At 60.0% G+C, this 18358-nt stretch overlaps 1 protein-coding gene across 1 annotated transcript in view; it reads left to right on the top strand.

Moving 5' to 3' along the window:
* The first annotated feature begins 2124 nt into the window (after positions 1 to 2124).
* The window catches only part of ZNF536 (zinc finger protein 536), a 174299-nt gene continuing 158065 nt past the window's right edge, over positions 2125 to 18358 (top strand). The window contains exon 1 of the mRNA XM_090259712.1: positions 2125 to 2183. The gene's annotated coding sequence lies outside the window, so the exon portion shown is untranslated. The remainder of the gene's footprint in view (positions 2184 to 18358) is intronic.

The raw sequence follows: 18358 nt of genomic DNA, 5'->3' as shown, positions 1-18358 counted from the left end.
CTTTGTCACTGGCCCCTCCCACCCCCCCTCTGATCTGCTGGTGCCGGCACCAGACTGGAGGACATCTCCTGGGTGGCCTTCTCCCTGTCCCCTCGGCCGGGGTCCCTGAGGGAGGCAGGAGCCACGGGAGACCTCGCGTCAGGCACCTGCTCCTGGTCACGTCGCCGTGTTCTCTCTAAATGCAAGCGACTCACACCCAAAGGGCTGTTTCTGTCACCGAGGACGGCAGAGCCGCCGCGCCGGGCCTCTCCTGCCTCCCCACGCGGGTCCGGGGCCCTGTGGGCTGACGCGGTCCCCTCTGCCGCCTGGGGACTGTGATGGCAGCAGGCGCCTCCTGTTCGCACTGGCCAGAAAGCCGGCCTGCGGCTCTCCTGAGGTCCCAGGCTCTGGACACAGCTCCTCGGCCACCCCGCAGGTTGCGCGCCCCTGGCCCGGGTGGGCCAGCCCCCTCGGCGTGAGGCGGGAGAGCCCGTAAGGGGGGCAGCCCAGTGCAGTCACAGAGCCGAGGCGGCCTCGGGCCCTGGGGGCCGGCCCAGCTCCCGTCACGGCCCCACGTGCAGGTGGCAGGGGCAGCGACGTGGGGACAAGCGGCCGTGGGCTTCCCTGGACGAGGCTCCCGAGTACGGCCGTCACGGCAACTGGTGGCGCTTCTCCGCGAGCTTCCCAGGCTGGGACACCCACATGGCCCCCACCTCTGCCCTGCTCCCCAAACTTAAAGAGCCAGGGCAGGGTCCCCGGGCCGGGACAGAACCTGGGGACGCAGAGCTCTGAGCACTGGTGTTTCACTCTCTGGTTTCGCTATTAAACGGTGCAGGGAAAACAAGGTGTAAAAGAGGCTCTGACTGGGGGGCGGAGAGCGGGCTGGTGGGCGCTGCCCTTGTTACAGGACAGGCAGGGAGCGGCGGGCGTGCGAGGAGCGGGGGCTCCACTTTGAGGGAGGTGCTCACGAGCTCCTTCCTGGTGCCCATCAGTCTTGGAGGGGACGGGGTTGGAAGCCAGGGTTTGCCGTCTGAGGTCTGGGGCTGGGGCTGTCCCCCGGGGCTCTCCACACGCTTCTCCGGGGTTCTCCTCTGCGGACACACCCTTGAACCCCTCCCTGAATTCTGCTTCTATGGGGTCACCATGTACAATGTCAGTCAGCAAAATATCGCCTCTGAGGAGGGGACTTTGGCACGGCCCAGGAAAGCCCTTTTGAAACGCAGCAAACCATGTAGACTCCGAATCACTGCGGACCAGCGCGGGCTGGCCTGGGACGGAGCTGCAGCTCACAGGCTGGGGCAGGGCCTGGAGGTCCCCAGCCCATCGCTCGGCCACTGTGGCCTCTGTGAGCGGCGTGTCAGCATCCCTGAGACCCTCACACTGCGGCTTTCCTGGCCTTGGCTCTGGAGAGCAGACTTGAGTGCCAGGTCACCTGGAGATTTCCGGTGTGGACCCGCAAGGAGCTGTCTGGCCGCCGAGCAGACACAGGCTGTTGTCACGTGGGTGGGGCGGTGGTGTGTGATGGGGGGGGCTTCTTAAACCAGGGCGAGCAGAACCCGTGAAGACCCCCTCAAGCCCTCCCTTATAAGATTCCCAGGAGTGCGCCAGGGAGGGAGGGAGTGAGCCTTCCTTACTCTTATTCCTTCTGTCCGTCCAGAGAAGAGATGGCCAGGTACCCTCCCCCCTCTTTCTGCAGGTGGCAAGTTCCCATTAGAGCAGCAGTTCTCAACCTGTGGGTCGCGACCCCTTTGGGGGTCGAACGGCCCTTTCACAGGGGTCACCTAAGACCGTTGGAAAACGCATATATAATTACATATTGTTTTTGTGATTCACCACTATGCTTTAGTTATGGTTGGGGGTCACCCCAACATGAGGAACCGTATTTAAGGGTCGCGGCATTAGGAGGGGTGAGAACCACTGCCTTAGAGGAACCCGAGCAAACCTGCTTTATTGCAGCTAAAAACACATAATTCCCATTCTTTAAGTCGTTCCGTGAATTGGGCCGGGGGCCTAGTTGACATTTTTAGACTCTGACCAGCCCGGCACGTTGCCGCCTCGGGTGAGCGCGGCTCCCCTGTCCTGTGGAAGTCGGCGCGTCCACACCGAGACTTTCTGACAGGTCTTGTTTTTGCAGTTCCTGCCCAGCGCGGCTTCCAGAACATCCTTCGGCCAGGACGGGGCTCTGCGGCTCTGAGACTCGCCCGGTAAGAAACGCCGTTTCATTGGCGGGTGTCTCGGTGGGAGTTTGTGGGGGGCCAGGCTGCCCTGTCTGGGTGTGGACCCTGTGCTGGGGGTTGGGGGTGCGTTCTCCCTGCCGCCTGCTGCTTCTCCATGGATGGAGGGGCTGTGGGGAAGCATCCGGATTCCGGGTCCCTGGGACCCAGCCCAGGCTCTGGGGGGGAGGATTATAGTACGTGAGTGCGTGGGCCAGGTTGGCGTCTGTCTCTCTGGTGCGACGTCCTTAAGAGTCGCTGCCGCCGGCTGGCATTGAGCGGGAGCCGGTGGGCTGGTGGGCCGGTGCCCGGGCCAGGGTCCCCGCTGCTCTCCACGTGGCTTCGTGGCCCGGCCCAGTCTTGGAGGAAACCTGTCCCAGACCAGCTTCACGCTTGTTGCCTTGATCAGACCCAGGATCCCAGACCCCGTGATGGAGTATTTTCTGGGCGTGGAGGCTGGCACGAACTGAGAGCGCAGACGGAAGGGCCGGCTGCTGTCGGCCGCTCCCCACCTCCCTGGGAACTCACCCCCGGGTCTAATTAGCCCGCCTGCCCTTGGGCCTCAGGGGTCCCGGCGTGAGCCAGGGGGGCGGGGGGCAGAGCGGCACACTCAGAAATTAATTTTATATTGTGCCGAATGTATATTTTCTTTTATTGTGAGTCTGTGGTGTTGAAAAAGTGCTTACTTCTGATTTTGTGGGTATTACTGACCATGGATTACTCTTATTTGGGTTTTTACACAACAGTTATATTAGAAATTTGCTGTTTTATTCTTACCTTCTTAGTAAAAATCCTTTTATCACACAATGGGTAATTTATATCCATTACCAGGCTTTTCAATCCTTTTCAGTGCCTGTCAGTGCCGTTGGCACCGTGATGATTAATGTGATCTAATAATAGTGTACCATTCCATTACCTTAGTCAAACACGCACCAACATCCTATTCGGATCTACCAAATTCATAGCTTCCTATAATATTTTTGTTGAAAGACAGGATTACTATTTTTCAAAGCTGATTTTCCCCCCTTTAACATACTTAATGAAATTCGCCATTCTGTGCCCTGGCGATCCGGGCATGTGCGCGGGCCCGGCGGGCGGATGTGGCGTGCGGAGGGCTGGCTGTGACCGGTCAGGGGACGCGGGCGCTCCCACGAGCTGCCCGTGCGACGCTGGTGTTCCCCGTGGGCCTGGCAGGTTGGCCTCGGAGAGGAAGAACCGCCCGGCTTCCAGTCCCGCCTGACGCATAACGAGGAAGGTGTGTTTTAGATCAAAAGCCACCGGAGCGAGTCATTTGGTTCCAAGGCTCCTTTCTTCTCGGCCCCGTTTTATCCTCTCTTCTGTCTCCTGCCCTGGTCCGCTGGGGAGCAGGGGGGCCGCAGAGCCAGGGAAAGCAGCTCAGAGCCTTTCCTGGAAAGGGGCCCCCGTGACCCATGCTTTGTCCCGCCAGCGTGGGCTTGGCCTCTGCAGACCCCAGGGTTCCCCAGCTCCCCACCGTGGACGTGTTGGGCTGGGTGGTCCGTGGCTGTGGGGCCGTCCTGGCCACTGAAGGTGTTTTGCTGCCTCCCTGGCCTCTGCCCGCGAGATGCTGGCAACGTCTCCCATCCCGGCTGTGAAAACAGAACGATTCCCCAGAAATGACCACATGTCCCCCGGGGGCCACAGTCACCCCTCTAGGAAGCGCCGGTCTAATGTGATGGAAGCACAGCAGGTATTTTGGGGTGTGGGGGAACTCCAGTGTCGAGGGGCTTCTGGGGACATCTGCTTTGGGGGAGAAGACGTGTGGGCGGCAGCTACATGCCACGTCCTCTTCCTGACGCAACACAGCCTCTTGCTTCTCCCCGTCCCCGCCCCCGACCCTGTCACACAGCGGGCCCAGCGCAGGCCTGAATCTTATCTTCTCCCACTTAAATCCCATTATAATCACCTCATGATTGATAACATTCCACCTTTTCAGAGGGCTTTAAAATCTGTGTCAACCAAGGATGACATTATTGTGTGCAGGCGAGGCGCGTTCAAACAATTACACCCTCAATTCCAAGTCGGGGGGCTGCTGCCCTTCTCTCCTGGGGCCTCCGTGAGGTGGCGGCTTCTCAGCCCCGACAGCCGCAGAAGCCCGCCCCGGAGGACACGTGCAAAGCGAGGAACCAGACGCTGCCCGTGGACCACGCGGCTCTGCCGGCGGCTGAAGGCCGGGGCCCCCCAGGCCAGAGGGCGGGAGGGAGGAGAGCCTGTGAGCTCCGGAGTGGGGCAGGGGAGAAGCAGAGGGAGAGCCTGGTTTCCGATTCAGAACGAAGATTATTTCTACACATTGACTGGAAACAAGGCAATCAACTGAAGTCAGGAAAAGTATTTTGAATACAAAATTTATAATTGAAATACTTGAATCTTGATACGTGTGCGCCCACATACATCTCTGTATTTAAACCCAGGAGAGAGTAGATGTGAAGTAAAGCCTTTGTCATGAAACATCGCCTGTAGTATTTGCCCTCCACCGATTCTGCCACGTCAGGATGCGCTTCGGGGCCTCAGCATTTCCGTAGAAGACGCTCTCGTTTGTGTTTACAGCTGATCCTCGGTGATAGCAGCACACGAGGTGGCTCCGAGCCGCCTCCCTGCTGGGGGACTCCGCGGGCGGCCCCGTGGTGGGTGCAGGAAGCTTTTCGGAGACGTACTCCTCTGCTGGTTTCTGGTCCGGCTCCCCGGCTGCTGTAAACCTGGAGGGAGTAGGGCCTTCTCTGCTCTGTTCAGGGCTATTTTCCTAATTCCTGAAATGGTGCCTGATTCGTAGTAGGTTCTCACTAGAAGGTTGGTGGCTTGAAGGGCGATGGGTGGATGGGTGGGTGGAACTCTCTCTTAAACCCTAACACAACCTTAGAGCAGCAGGCCCAGTGGCCCGACTGAAATCTCATTTTTATCATTTCTTCACTCTTACCCTCCCAGTCATTTTTTTTATACCTCAAGGTGGTCAGTTGTAGAAATATGTTCTCATCAATCTCTTCTTTTTAATCTAGCTTTTAAAACAGGAAATAATATATCTAGGACTGCGCCAGGCAACCTCTTTAAGCTGACACCACACGGGCGCCTCGTGAAAATATCTGTACACGTTCACGTGGGCACATGCACAGATGCCTCAGGCTGCAGACGCGAGGCAGGGATTGGGGGGAGACCTCTTTCAAGGTGGGGCGTGGGCCAGGGGTCTCTGAGGCTCAGGAGACTTCCTGTGCACGTGACTGGGGGTCTGTATCCTGGGCAGGACTGCAACTGTCATGTATTTCAGGTCTTTTAGAGGCTCCTGCGTGCCCTCTCCAGACCGGCTGTGTCTGGTGCCTCTGGGGTCGGCCGAGGCTCAGCCACAGGGGCGGTGGGGTCCCCAGGTGCAGGCATGGAGGGCGTCTGTCCAGTGGAGAGCTTATTTCCAGCAGTGAGGATACAGAGCCCCCCAGCTTTGACTTTTAAGTAACCACACAGTGGACATTCTGGCAGCAGTGGTGAGGAAGGAAGGACCTCCGCGCCCGGCAGCCTTCCTGGGCTAGAAACCCGGCTCCACCGCTCGCGACCCTGGGCCAAGGTCATTGCTGCACCTCTGTCTCCTCCTCTGTGACTGGGAGTGACAGCGCTGGCAGCGTGGTCACGTGTAAAACAGAGTCTGGTTCAAAGTTGGCCTTGGACGCGCGTGTACTGCTGTTATTACCGGTGTTTTCATCAGCTCTGTTCCATCTTCTCTTTCCCTTCCTGCCTCTTTCTTCAAGACGGAGGAGCGTATAGGCCATGTTTAGACCGTTAGCCTTTTCCCCTCAGACGCATCCCAGGGCTGGGAACCCCAAGACACTGCCAGGCAGGCCGCCTGCCTGCGCCCCAGGGACTGTCAGCGAGTTCTGGGGCAGCGAGCTTCCCGAGGCAGCTGCCCCGTCCTCTTCCTCTGTGAGGGCGCGCTGCCGACACGCGGCCGGGGTTCGGGACTGGCTGCTTGGGTGGTGCGAGCCTCCCTCGGAGTGGACGCCATGTGGCCGCGGGGGGTGTGGACACGCATGTCGTGCAAGCGGGGGGCGGCCCTTGGCGTCCCCCTCCTGCCCCCGTGCCCGTGAGACCGCCCCCCGTCATAGCGCGATTGTATATTTTTAGCCTTCAGTGAAACTTAATGTTTGGCTTTTGGTTTATTATGTATGCAAATATCTTGCTGATAAATTGCATGTGTAATTGTGCCATCGTAACCGCTGCTAGTCAGCACCAACATATAATTAAACCCACCCTGAAGTGCTCGCCCTGCCCCGTCCCCGACACCCCCGCTGACCACACTCCGAGGCAGCTGCGCCCCCGGCAGGAGCCACGCCCTCGGGGCCGCCCAGCGCCCGGGTGCCCCCCCACGTGTGTGCGAGGGGCTTCCTTCACCCAGCGCCGGGAGCATGGGGGGGCGCCCCGGTGCCTCTGTGCTTGTGTCTGTGCCCAGATGGCCCCCGAGTGGGCGCTTGGTGAAGACCTGGGTGCAGAAGCCTGAGGCTCTCCTCCTTCCCCCGTGCGCACACAGGACTCCTTTTCCGGGGCGGGGGGCACGCGCCGTGCCACCCGGTGTGTGCCAGGGACGGGTGGCCTCAGCCCTGTGTGTCTTGTCCTGCACACGGCTTCTCTCCTATTGTGACACTTACCGACACTTACAGATTGTGCTGAAATACATATGACACCCCATTTACCGTCTTGACCGTTTCCAAGTGCACAGTTCAGGGCATTCGGCGCGTCCTCACTGCCGGGCGGCCGTCCCCTCTGTCCCCCTGCAGAGCTCCTCGTCTTCCTGAGCAGAGACTCCGGCCCCGCTAAACGCCGGCTCCCTCCCCCCACTTCCCCCCTCTGGCAACTGCCATCATATCCTTTCTTAATTAATTTGAGGCTCTAGGTACCTCACCAGAGTGGGATCGCACAGGATTTGCCCTTTTCTGACTGGCTTATCTTGCTTAGCAAAACGTCCTTAAGGTCCATCCGTGTTGTAGCATGTTACAGGATTTTCTTCCTAAGGATGCATAACGTCCCGCCGGCGTGCATGCGTGCGTGCGTGTGTTGTAAGTGCCGTGTTTCGTGTGTTCGTTCACCCATCGGTAGGCACTTGGTTTGCTCCCGCCTTCTGGCTTCCGTGAGTGTCGCTGCTGCGAGCACGCGTGTGCAGACGTTTCTGCAAGGCCCTGCTTCTCCTGTGTTTGGGTCTGCACCCCGACGTGGGGTTCCTGGGCCATCTGCAGTTCTGTGTCCGGGGTTTTGGTGGGACGGCCACATTGCTTTCCCCCGGCGGCCCCGCCTCTCGTTCCCAGCAGCGCTCCGAGTCCCAGTTTCCCCGCATCGTCGCCAGCACTTGTTTTCTTTGTTTCTGTTTCTGTGTTTCCTTTTTCTTGTTCCTTTTTGACAGAAGCCACGCAGGTGGGTGTGAGGTCGCATCTCCTGTGGGTCTGCTTGTGTCTGTACAGCCTGCAGGTGGAGAGTGGCTTTCGCATTTCTAAACGATTGACCAGAAACCAAGGCAAAGATGATGCCGCCCAACACTTGATAATCATGGTTGCGCCCCCCGCCTCCCGCGTGCGCAGGGGTTGGTTCCAGGACCCCGTGGGCGCCGACCCGCGTGGATGCCCACCTCCCGTGCAGTGGCGCGGTGTTTGCACGCAGCGCGCGATCCTCCCGCGCACCTCCACTGCTCTCCAGGTGACTTGTGGCGCGGGGTACAGTGCAGGTGCCGTGGAGACAGTTGTCACGCTGTGTGTGTGGGGAATAATGACAAGAAGGTGGAGTCTGCTGCTCAGTACGGACACCGCCATCACAGGCCACACACGTGGTGCTGATGTCATGTTTTGTTTTTTTTTTCCAAACATGTTTGATCTGTGGTTGGCTGAATCCTCGGCTGTGGAACCCACAGATATGGCAGGCTGGCTGCATGTGAAATTCAGGTTTCGGGGTTCGTAGAGCATGTTTTCCGGGTACACAGGCACCCCCGTTACTTACATGTCCCCTGTGGCTGCAGGCATGCTCCCAGGCTGAGCTGGGACAGAGACGCGGGGCCTGCAAAGCCCATTCCCATTTGTCCCTTTACAGAGACCCGGCCAGCTCCTCCCGGGGGGCAGCAGCCTCACCCTCCTCTGTTCAATCCCCGCAGCAGCCCGCTTTGCAGAAAGATAAACGGAGGCTCAGCAGAGGCCGCTCGCTGGCCAAGGCACACATCTGGAAATGGCCCGACCGGGTGCCCGTGACGCCAGGCGCTGCTCTCGGCTCCGACACTTGAAACGGACGCATTTGGAGGTGGCTCTTCACAGGCCATGCTTCCTGGGCTTGTGCGGGCTGGGGACAGGTCCTCGTTGAAGCCACCTCTGTAATGATGTGAAGACGACGTGTTGACATTGGGAGTCTGACCAATTGAGGGACAGAATGAAGACGGGAGGCGGGGCCAGGTGATGCAGGTGTCCCTCCCCTTCCAATGGGGCTGCGTCGTGATAAAGCCATCCTAGGCTGAAGATGTCACGGGCTGAAAATAGCTTTAGGACACTGGACCTACCAGATGTCACCCCTTAGCCCGGCCCACCTCACGTGTGTGGGGAACACTCGCGCTGGCCTGTGGTTGGGCAAATTAGCAGCGAACACAAAGCAAGTTGTATGACCAAGTGTCGCGTGGCTCCTGTCATTTCTTAGGACTATCGCTTTCACACCGTTATAAGTTCAAAAACTCATCAGTTGCGCCAGCACCCTCGGGCGCAGTCTGTGTTCAAATTCCGCGCCCTGTGCCCGTGGCTGCGGCGGGGTGAGCTCCCAGGTGGCACACAGAGGCGATGACCTTGGGATGCCTGCCCGGCCGCCGGCCGCACGCCTGGCGTTGCCCCAGGATCGCAAGAAACGCTGAGCCAGTCGGTTACTTCCTCTTGCACTAAAAAAGCGAGTTAGTTCCCTGGCCCAGAGGAAAGAAGACGAGGCCGCACAGCAGAATGTGTCGGTTAGTTCCTTGCCATTCTTCCGAGCACGCTGAACTGGGGGCGAACCGCAGCGTCGGTATCTCCGGCCAGCCGCAGATCTTCCGCTCCCAGCGTGGGCATCTGTTCTTCCGCTTCCCAGAAACTGCCTCTCGTGCCCAGCTGGGCAGTGGCCTCTCTGCCTCCCTTCCTCGCCCCCTGCCTGGTCCGTCAGGATGTGCGGACCTGCTGCCAGGAAGCTGGCGCCATTTGTCCACACGGAGGGCAAACGGGAATGGCTGTTTGTTCTTTCATCAGCAGGGAGAAACGTCTTAGTTGATTTTACACATTTGTGGGTGTTATAGAAACCCTCCATCCAGCCAAGTAGTTAGGGGAGTGGCCGGGCCCCAGGCATGGTCTGCGTGAGTCTGTCTCCAGCGGAGAGGTGACTCTCTTGTCCATCAGGGATGCGTGGCGTTCTCCCCAGTAGCTACGGCACTTCAGCTGTGGGCTTCGCGCAGGCGTCGTGGGCCGCGGCGGCGGCGTTCAAAGTCAGGCTGAGCTGGACACCGACCCTTGCCGTTTTCTGCACAAAGGGGAGCGTGAGCCTCAGAGCCGTGGGGTGATGGTATGGCTGGCGTGCGAGGGCGTCGCAGGAGAGACAGCCGTGGCCTTGGGCTTGGACTTCCATCCTTGATAACGTGCGGCGACGCCTCGAACCAGGGGCCTGTGCTTAGCCGGTGCTCGGTCGGAACGAACCGGCCTGGTGACTGTTCTGTGCCCGGGAAGGAACGGGAGACATGTGTGATCGTGTACCCTATGTGTTCTGGAGATGGATGTCTAGGACTTTCTCTTTCTTTTTAAAGATTAGGTTTGGGTCCCAGCCTGGTCTTGGTGTCTGCCTGCCGGGGGTGGTAGGCTGGCCCACCAGCTCGTCGGGGGGCGTTTCGCGGGTGCCTCCACCCTCTGCTCCCCGGGGAGGCCTCTATGGGGCTGGCCGGTGTTGGGTGGTGCGGGGGGGCACTGGAGTCCAGCTGTTAGCGCCTCTGGACTGTTTACTAAGTGCCAGGCACGGGCCTCAGTCTATCCCCATGATCTCATTGAATTCTTGCGGTGACCTCATGAAACGAGCACTGTGTTTCTCCCATTCTGTGTGTGTCCCACGTGTTGGAAGCTGCCTCCCTGACTAGGCAGCAGACGAGCGCGGCTTTGTCTGGGCGGCGGGGGCGAGAGGCTTGCTGCTGGGACGGGCCCTGGGGTGTGGTGGCCACCCTCGGCTCTCGTAGGAGTTTTGGGAAGAGCGCAGATCAGTTTCTGGATGCCCACGGCCCAGCTGGTGGACCTGGGCCAGGTGACAGGGCCCCAGAGCACCTGTCCCTCGCAAGAGGTCACTGTGGCTGTGCTTCTTGGGCAAAGTCCCAGCTGGCCAAGGCCCCCTGGGGAGCCAGCCAGGGCCCTTGCTCTCGTGAGGCCCTCTTCCTTCAGCCCGTAACGGGGCGGCAGCGCCGGGAAGCAGCCAGGGAGGGGGCAGGTCCCTCCGGGCCCAGGTGCTGCTTCCGAGGCTGCTGCTGTGACCGCAGAGGGCTGGTCCCGCTGGGGCTCGGCCTGCCCCTGTCCCCAAGGCACCGCGCTGCAGCCGGCCCTGCCCCCGTTCACTGCTGTGCTGTGCTGGGCTCGGCCACCGGTCGGTCGGGTGGCAGGAGGCGCCCATGGGGAAACTGGGCCCTTGGCGGGGAGCGGGGGCTGCACTCCCCCGTCCTCATTTGAGCCACCTGCTGTCTGTCCCGGGCGCAGCTGCCCTGGGCTTCCCCAGCGTGACGCGGCCAGTGCTGACAGCGGAGAGGAGACAGGACAGCCCAGCTCCCTGAAAGGGAGCTCGCTGAGGGGCGTCGGAGGTCCAGGCCTCAGGGTGGGGAAGACCCTCCCATGGCCAGCGCGCTGCTGCCCCCAGGCCGAGACCCTCCCGAGGGCAAGTGCAGAATCAGCTTGAGCTCAGTGCGTGCGGCCCAGGCCCGTGGGTTCAGTGTGTCGGCCTTCCGCCTTCGACGTCCGGGGGGTCTGCGGAAGGCTGAGGGGGACCCCCCCGCGACGCTGTTGGCCCTTGGCGCACAGGTCTTTCTGGTTCCACGGCAGCCTCCTACTGTGCCCGGCAAAGACATGTGTGGACGTTTTTGCCCCCATGTTAACTGAGTATCTACATGCGTGCTTTTCTTAATAGAATGTTTGGCCCCAGCCGCCTCTTTTTTGAGCTCTTGAGGCTTTTCTGACTGAACTTTGGAAAGATGGTTCAAATTCCGATGGCCGTCCTGTTCCGGGCTGGAGCTGAGCCTTGTGAGGGAGGAGACCCCCCCCCCCCCGTCCCACAGAGACACGGGGGCCACCTGCCACAGGGGCCAGCACCCCGTCTCTCTGCGGCAGCACCGGGCGTGGCTGAAGTGAAGGCTGGGCGTGCGGATGCTGAGCCAGGATTTGCCGGGGGAGGGCTGCTCAGGTGCGGGCGTGGGCGCCCCAGGGTGCTGCCCTCCCCCACGCACAAGTCAGCTGTACGGGACACGTGCAGGCAGCAGGGGCCTGCTGGCCTGGAAGTCCGCGCCCTTCAGGAGCGAGTTCTCCCTGTGGACCTTGTGCCCACCACGAACCCCCAGGGGCCCTGGCACCCCTTCCCTTTGGACTCGTGGACTAATTCTGGGCAACCTTTAGGCGTCTGGGATACGTCACTGCACGCTCCGAGCCGAGCCTGGCTGTAGGCTGCCTCTGGCTGGAGGGGGTGTGCCCAGGCTGCCCCCCGGGGTACCACACGCGGCACACAGCTCTGGTCCCCCATTACCAGCCAGGCAGGGCGGAGGAGCGGGGAGGGAGGGCTGGGCCAGCCTGGGGGTGCACTTGGGACTTCCTGCCTCCCCTGGGGCCTCTCAGGGGGCGGGGCTTACCTGTGTGGGGCTGGGCTCTGTCCGCCGCCCCCCACCTCCGGTGTCTCAAACAGGGTCCTCCTGCCAGCGTTTGAATGAGATCTCCTAACGCTGGCGGCTCCGGGTGGCCACCTTGATATTGTCAACAGCAGAAGAGCGGTGTGTGGACTCCTTTACCTTATCCTGCGTCACTGCAAAGGAACTTCTGTAATCTGAGAGACTGGGGATAGGGAGCACATCATAGCGGTGGCCTCAGAGCCCCTGGGGGACCCTGCTCCCCGGGCCGAGCCCCGGGCCAGACCTGCAGGGGCACTGGTCTGGGCGGGGCTGCGGAGTCTCCGTTTCTCACAGCCGCTTTGTTGGTGCAGGTGCTCCGGGATCATATGACCCCCGAGCCTGCCTTTTGGTGGGTGGACACTGCCCCAGCCTGGCCTTCGGAGACTGGATTCCAGTAGCTTCTTTCATGCTTCTCAGCCGAGGGACTTGGGGTCAAATGGTTTGAGTTTCTGGACGTCCATTTTCTCAGCAATAAAATGAGAAATTAGGCCTCTGTGCTTCCTGAGCGTCCCTTCAATTGTGAAGTTCTAGCATATTCAAAATACGCTGCGTTTTTGGCCTGGAAAATGACACTTTCCCCTGAAGGGGGCCTGGGAGAGGAAGAGAGAGGCTTCGTGGGCGTGGGCTTGGTGGCGGCAGGCCAAGGTCACGAGTCGCGGAGGCAGCCTCCACGGGAGAGCTGCGTGTATTGACCGAAATCGCTGATTTTAATTGCCTGGGGGCTCCCTGGACGCAAACAGGATAATCCTCTCAGCGATGAACACCTTGAAATGCACCAACTCGATCACTTCTGTGACGGGCAACTTGAAATGGCAACAGCTCATTTAAATAAGCAACATCTGGACATTATTATTTTTAGGGACTTCTCATCTGTTTGTTTGAAATCTGGGGCCTTTATGAATCTTGCATGAATATTCTTTTATATTCACGTCGACCATCAAGACACAAAGAAAGAGCCGAAAAACATCGTCCAGAGAGTCCCTGATGCCGTGTGCGCGCGCTTTCAACGACAGACCCGCTATGGACGGGAGAGGACACCCCAGGCTGCCGGGAGTGGAGGAGGGGGAGCCGCTGACCCTGGGAGGGGCCGGGAGAGCCAGACAATTTAGAGCCGTGGTGGGAAGGAGGTTTTGATTTTACACATAATAATATGATGGTTTAAAGTAACACCATGTTGGACCAGTGATGCCAGAATGCGGTGCTCACTGTTTCTCAGAAGAACCCAATTTAGAACAATACGTTTCGAGCAGGTTTGGTAAAAATAGCCCTGCCGCTGCCTGGTCTAAGGTAGCACATTAATTTTTATGAGCGAGTCAGGAAAAGGTACAACCGAGTTAAGAGTTAGGATAAACATAATATCCCTTAATTAATCCATTACGCCACGGCACACATGTGCCACTTTTATTACCTTAAAAATGAAAAAAGTCAAAAAAGGAAATTGCTGTTTTTTTTTTTTAAATATCAAAAAGACCCCTTTTGAAAAATCATAAAATGTCTGCCCTAATTCGTCCTCTAATACTAATGAGCTCAACGAGCCCTCCCCTTGCACGGTCAGGATAAAAGGTCATCCGGTTCTGGCAGTCGGATTCCGGGACTTTCGGAGAAGAGGCAGAACTCTTCAGCTCCGAGCACCGGAAATGGCACTTGCGATTAGAAGCGTTATTAATAGCTATTTGCTATGAGCATAGTACACTCGGAGCGTTCCTATCGCCGCCTGCCCCACACCCCCCTCCCCCACGGTGTTCCCTAAATCCCGCGGTGGCAGGTGCCGGCAGTGCTGGCGGGAGCCGGCTGTCTCAGCTGTGGCCCACCCTTCTGGGGTGGACTGCGGCAGGGCTGTCTCCTGGGTGCCCCGCCGTGTCATTGCCTCAGATCTCTGGAGCCCTGCACACTGACCGGCTCCGTCTCTGCTCCCCGTGGCGAGCCCCTCCGCGCGGCCCTGCCACCTGCCCGCTGAGGCTGGTACCCACCACGGGCTGCCCGTGGACGCGCTGCGGCGCCTTCCGCCACGGACGCTCGGCCGTGGCCGCCGGCCTCGTTACGGAGAAGAATTGCCCGGTGGGTTGAGGGAATGGCCGACAGCGGACTCGGGTCATGAAGCTGGAAGTGATATTGCCAACCAGAGGCCGTTTTTCCCAGCCGAGGGCTGTCGTTTGCCGCTCTAAACGGCACCTCGCAGCCAGTATATGTTTTATTAAACCATTTGAGGAGCTTGGGAGCCATTTCGTTCAAACTTCCTGCTTGACGGAGCTCAGGGCCGAGCTCAGAGCAGCGCACGGAAGGGCCTGGAGTAATCTGCAGGAGCATCCTGTGTGCCGGGGGGGTGCGCACAGCGGGGAGCCCGGCCAGGCTGTGCCCTGCACGCGTAGACCTCCTCAAGGCTGGTGTGCGTGTGTGCATGTATGAGTGCCCACGTGTACATGCATGCACGCGTGTGCACGCACACAGGCCCCATGTACACGCACAAGTGTGCACATGCGTGTGCATGCCCGCACACACACAAACACAATCACACAGCGCACACGCCACACACATGACTGTGCACACACTGGTGAGTGCCCATGTGCACATGCATGCGGCGTGTGCGCACGTACACAGGCCCCTTGCACGCACAAGTGTGCACAAGCGTGTGCATGCCTGCACACACACAAACACAATCACACAGCGCACACACCACACACATGACTGTGCACACACCGGTGAGTGCGCATGTGCTCACGGTGTGCATGAGTGTGTGTGTGAGTGCACGTGTGTCCGTGTGTGTAGGTTCTAGCCCAGCTCTGCTACTCACTGGCACTGTGACCTTGGTCACACCTCCTTGCAGCCCCAGGCCTGCTTCTGCTGCAAAGTGAGGTGTTGGATTTGCCCTCAGCGGCGGGGTTCCTTGCAGCCCAGGGGTTCCCTGAAGTCCAGGGTTGTCAGGGTCCCCACTGGGCGTGGGCACTGGGACCCTGGTCAGGCCCGAGTGTCACACGGGGAGGCCTGCCTTTCTTGCTGCCCTGTCTGACCACGTGTCTGGCCGTGATGTTCTGATGGGCCCTGGGGACTGGCGCTACCCTGGGCCAGGGGCGACAGGTGGGGCCTCTGCCGAGAGAACCCCAGTGGGCGGCCTCTCCTGGCGGTGCGTCTGTGTGTGAGGAGGCCGGAAGCCGAGGGGAGCGTGCCAGGCTGGGTGCAGGGCGCCGGGCTCCAGGAGCGCGCTGGCGGCGGCTCGGAAGCAGCCCTGGTGTCCTGTCTGCGCGAAGGGATGGCGGTGATGGGGGTGGCCACTGTCGCCTCCCCACCCCACCTGTGAAGGCCCAGCGACTGGGCCTTGGAGGCTGTAAACCATAATAGGAGCAGAGGTTTTATCATCATCGACACCACTGTTGTTACGATTTCGCTCCGAAGGGCCGCCTGCACCACATGCCTGCAGATTCTGTCTTTGCCCTTCGTGCCTGGGAGGGAAGGAAGACCAGAGGCCAGACATGCTTCCTCTCCAAAAGCAGCAGACAGAAGGGAACCGGCATTCTGGCTTTCTTGACCCTCACTGGTGGTCTTTCGTAGGTGGCCTTAATTCTACCAGTTATGTAACCAAATCTTCTGTCTAATTGGTAACTATATTTAGGAGGTAGAGAAATATGTGAGCTATTCGTTTCGATTAAATTTTTTATTATGCACTCTGCATTTGGATTGACAACTATTAATATTAAAGAGCTTGGCCAAATTGAAATTTGTATTGCTGGAGAGACTTAAATATAATGTATGGTGCTGAGGGGACAGGAGTGAGCAGGCTGGGTGCAGACGGGTCCCTGCCAGGTACAGCGTGTGCCATGCGGAGGGGCCGGGGGCCAGGTGTGGAGGTGACAGTCAGGGATGGAGTGGGGCACCTTGGGGCCCGTCATGCAGACGATTTTGATAAGAATGGTCGTATCCAGTGTTTTCTCCACGCCTGGTGACAGGATTGGGGGAAAGCAGAGAAAGTTATTCCAACTTGGCGCGTGGGTGTCCCCAGCATAATGGTGGCAAAAATGAGGCCTGGTTTCTTCAGAAGCCCCAGAGTGGCTGCACGGCTGTCCCCAAGTCCCTGGGAGGTGGGAGCTCTGTCTGTCCTGTAAGGCGGGGGGCCAAGGCCATGGCCGCATGGGCTGTTCCAGTCCTAACTGGTGGCAGCTGGGCCCGGTGTGGTGTCTGTGGGTCTCGGCCCCTCTTGACCATGCCTGTGGCCTTGGGTTGCACTGGATGGTCACGTGCAGGGGCCCACGGGGTTGGTGCAGAGACCTGTCAGGTCTGCAGAGATGGGGACTCAGGAGGGGGGAGTGGGGCACCTGAGTCCATGCAGCCTCCGAGCCACATGGGACGCGGTCAGGAGGAAGTGTCCTCTTTTGGAGTCTGCAGCTGTACAGAGCCGAGGGTGAGGCCGCGGCTGGTGAGTCACTGGCCTGTGACCCCTGCGGCCGGTCCTCACCTATTCCAGGCACCCCCACCTCCCACATGGGACCTCTGGCTGTGCCCTTCGTCTGCAAGGTCAACTGCACCCCACTCTCCAGGCAAATTCCCCAGGGGCCGGGACTGCCGAGTGCCCCTGTGCAGGGACCCCACGCTGTCCCCCAAAGGTGGGGCTGTGCTCCCCTCCCCCGCCTGGCTTGGTGCCCCCAGGGCCTGCACACGGAGTGTGCAGAATGGCACGTGCGTGCTCCAGGGGTGGCTGGAGGGGACGGCCAGGTGGTGGCTTGTTCACACACACCTTGCTCCCCGCTGGGCCGCAGGACGCCTCCTGTGATGTGGACGTGATTTCCCCGACACCGGGGCTGGCACACCAGAGCGGAGAGCCCCCCCCCACATGGGGCTGCCTGAAGAGCTGGCGGCTCCGATGCAGTGGGTTTTATCCACCCGTGAGTCTTCAGTTCCAGACGCTTTAGTTATGTGTCCTTCTTAAACACCTTGGAGCTCTGGGTGGCAAGATAGTTTTCTGGGGCCCAGCGGGGGTCCCAGGTCTCTAGGACAGGGGACAGGCAGTGCCACGGTGGCCTCACTGTCTCCAAGCCTGCTCCGTCTCCCAGATGACTCTTGTCACGCCGGTCCCTGCCCCCTTTGACCCCAGGGCAGGCCTGAGTGATGGAGAGACGGGCCGGGCTGTGGGGAAGGGAGAGGCGTGATTGCAGGCTCACGTGAGGACAGCCTCCAGAAGGGCTCCCTGGTCACGGACCTGCTGCGATCAGCCTGTTCACAGTGTCTCTGGAAAGCAGATAACCTAAGGGCTGTCTGGGAAAAAGTGTCTAGTTTCCTGTTGTTTCTGACGGCCACGTGGCCAGGTGCGGCACACACTCCTGCGCCCTAGGTCCCCGCAGCCCCCGCGGCTCCGAGGCCAACACCGGCCACCTGGCCTGGGGCTCCCTCTCGTCCCTGGTGAGTGCACAGCGGCTCAGTGCTGGGGGGTGCTGGTGGACTGCCAGCCAGCCTCCTTGCCCTGGGGGGCCGACCCGGGTGAGTCACATTCAGGCTCCGGGCACCCCGAGGGTGGACTGAGGCCCAGCGGCCCTTGGCCAGCTCCCTCCTCCACCCGCTCTGCACAGACCTCCTCCCGACCCAACCTGCCAGCTTTTCAGGGGTCGCCTCCCATGAGGACCCTGCCCTGCGTCTCGCGTCAAGGCCTCTCCTGAGGAGACGCAGCAGAGGCCCTGAGACTGGCTGTGTGCAGACCCCGGGGGTCCTCATCGGGTCCTCATCGGGTCTCCCCATGCGGTCCTTCCAGAGCCCCACCGTCTGGTGGGGAAGGGAAGGCTGTCTCGGGGCTGGGGCAGCTGGGTGCCCCCTCGGCCCCCCCACTTCACTGATTCAACAAGTGGGGGCCAGGTTGGGGGCTCTCAGGGCCCCCACCACCTGTCCCCAGGGGAAGGGAGAGAGCCAGTTCCCCGAGACAGTTAGGGGTGACAGGAGGGCAAGCTGGTAGGCTCCCCGAGCACTGCTGCCCCAGTCGGGCCTCCTCTCTTGTCCCGAATGAACACCTTGGAGTCCCCAGGACTCGAAGGGACCTCATCTTTCCACCACCCCATTTCCCAGTTCAAAACCTGAGCCGTCCCCCCAACAGCGAGATCATTCTCCTTCCTCTGCTATTCATTCCGAGGTAGGATTGAAAAACCCGCAAAAACCCAAATGCATACGAATGTCCTGGGTGTGTGGGGCCCTGCACCTCGGATGTTTCTTAAAAAGATTTTCGAAAATGTATTTTTAAAGAGAGGGGAAGGGAGGGAGAAAGAGAGTGAGAGGAACATCCATGTGTGGCTACCTCTCGCACGCCCCCAAC

Source organism: Furipterus horrens, unplaced genomic scaffold, assembly GCF_987537825.1.
Source record: "Furipterus horrens unplaced genomic scaffold, mFurHor1.1.pri manual_scaffold_13, whole genome shotgun sequence".
Lineage (NCBI taxonomy): Eukaryota > Metazoa > Chordata > Mammalia > Chiroptera > Furipteridae > Furipterus > Furipterus horrens.
This window is presented reverse-complemented; position numbering and strand designations above follow the sequence as displayed.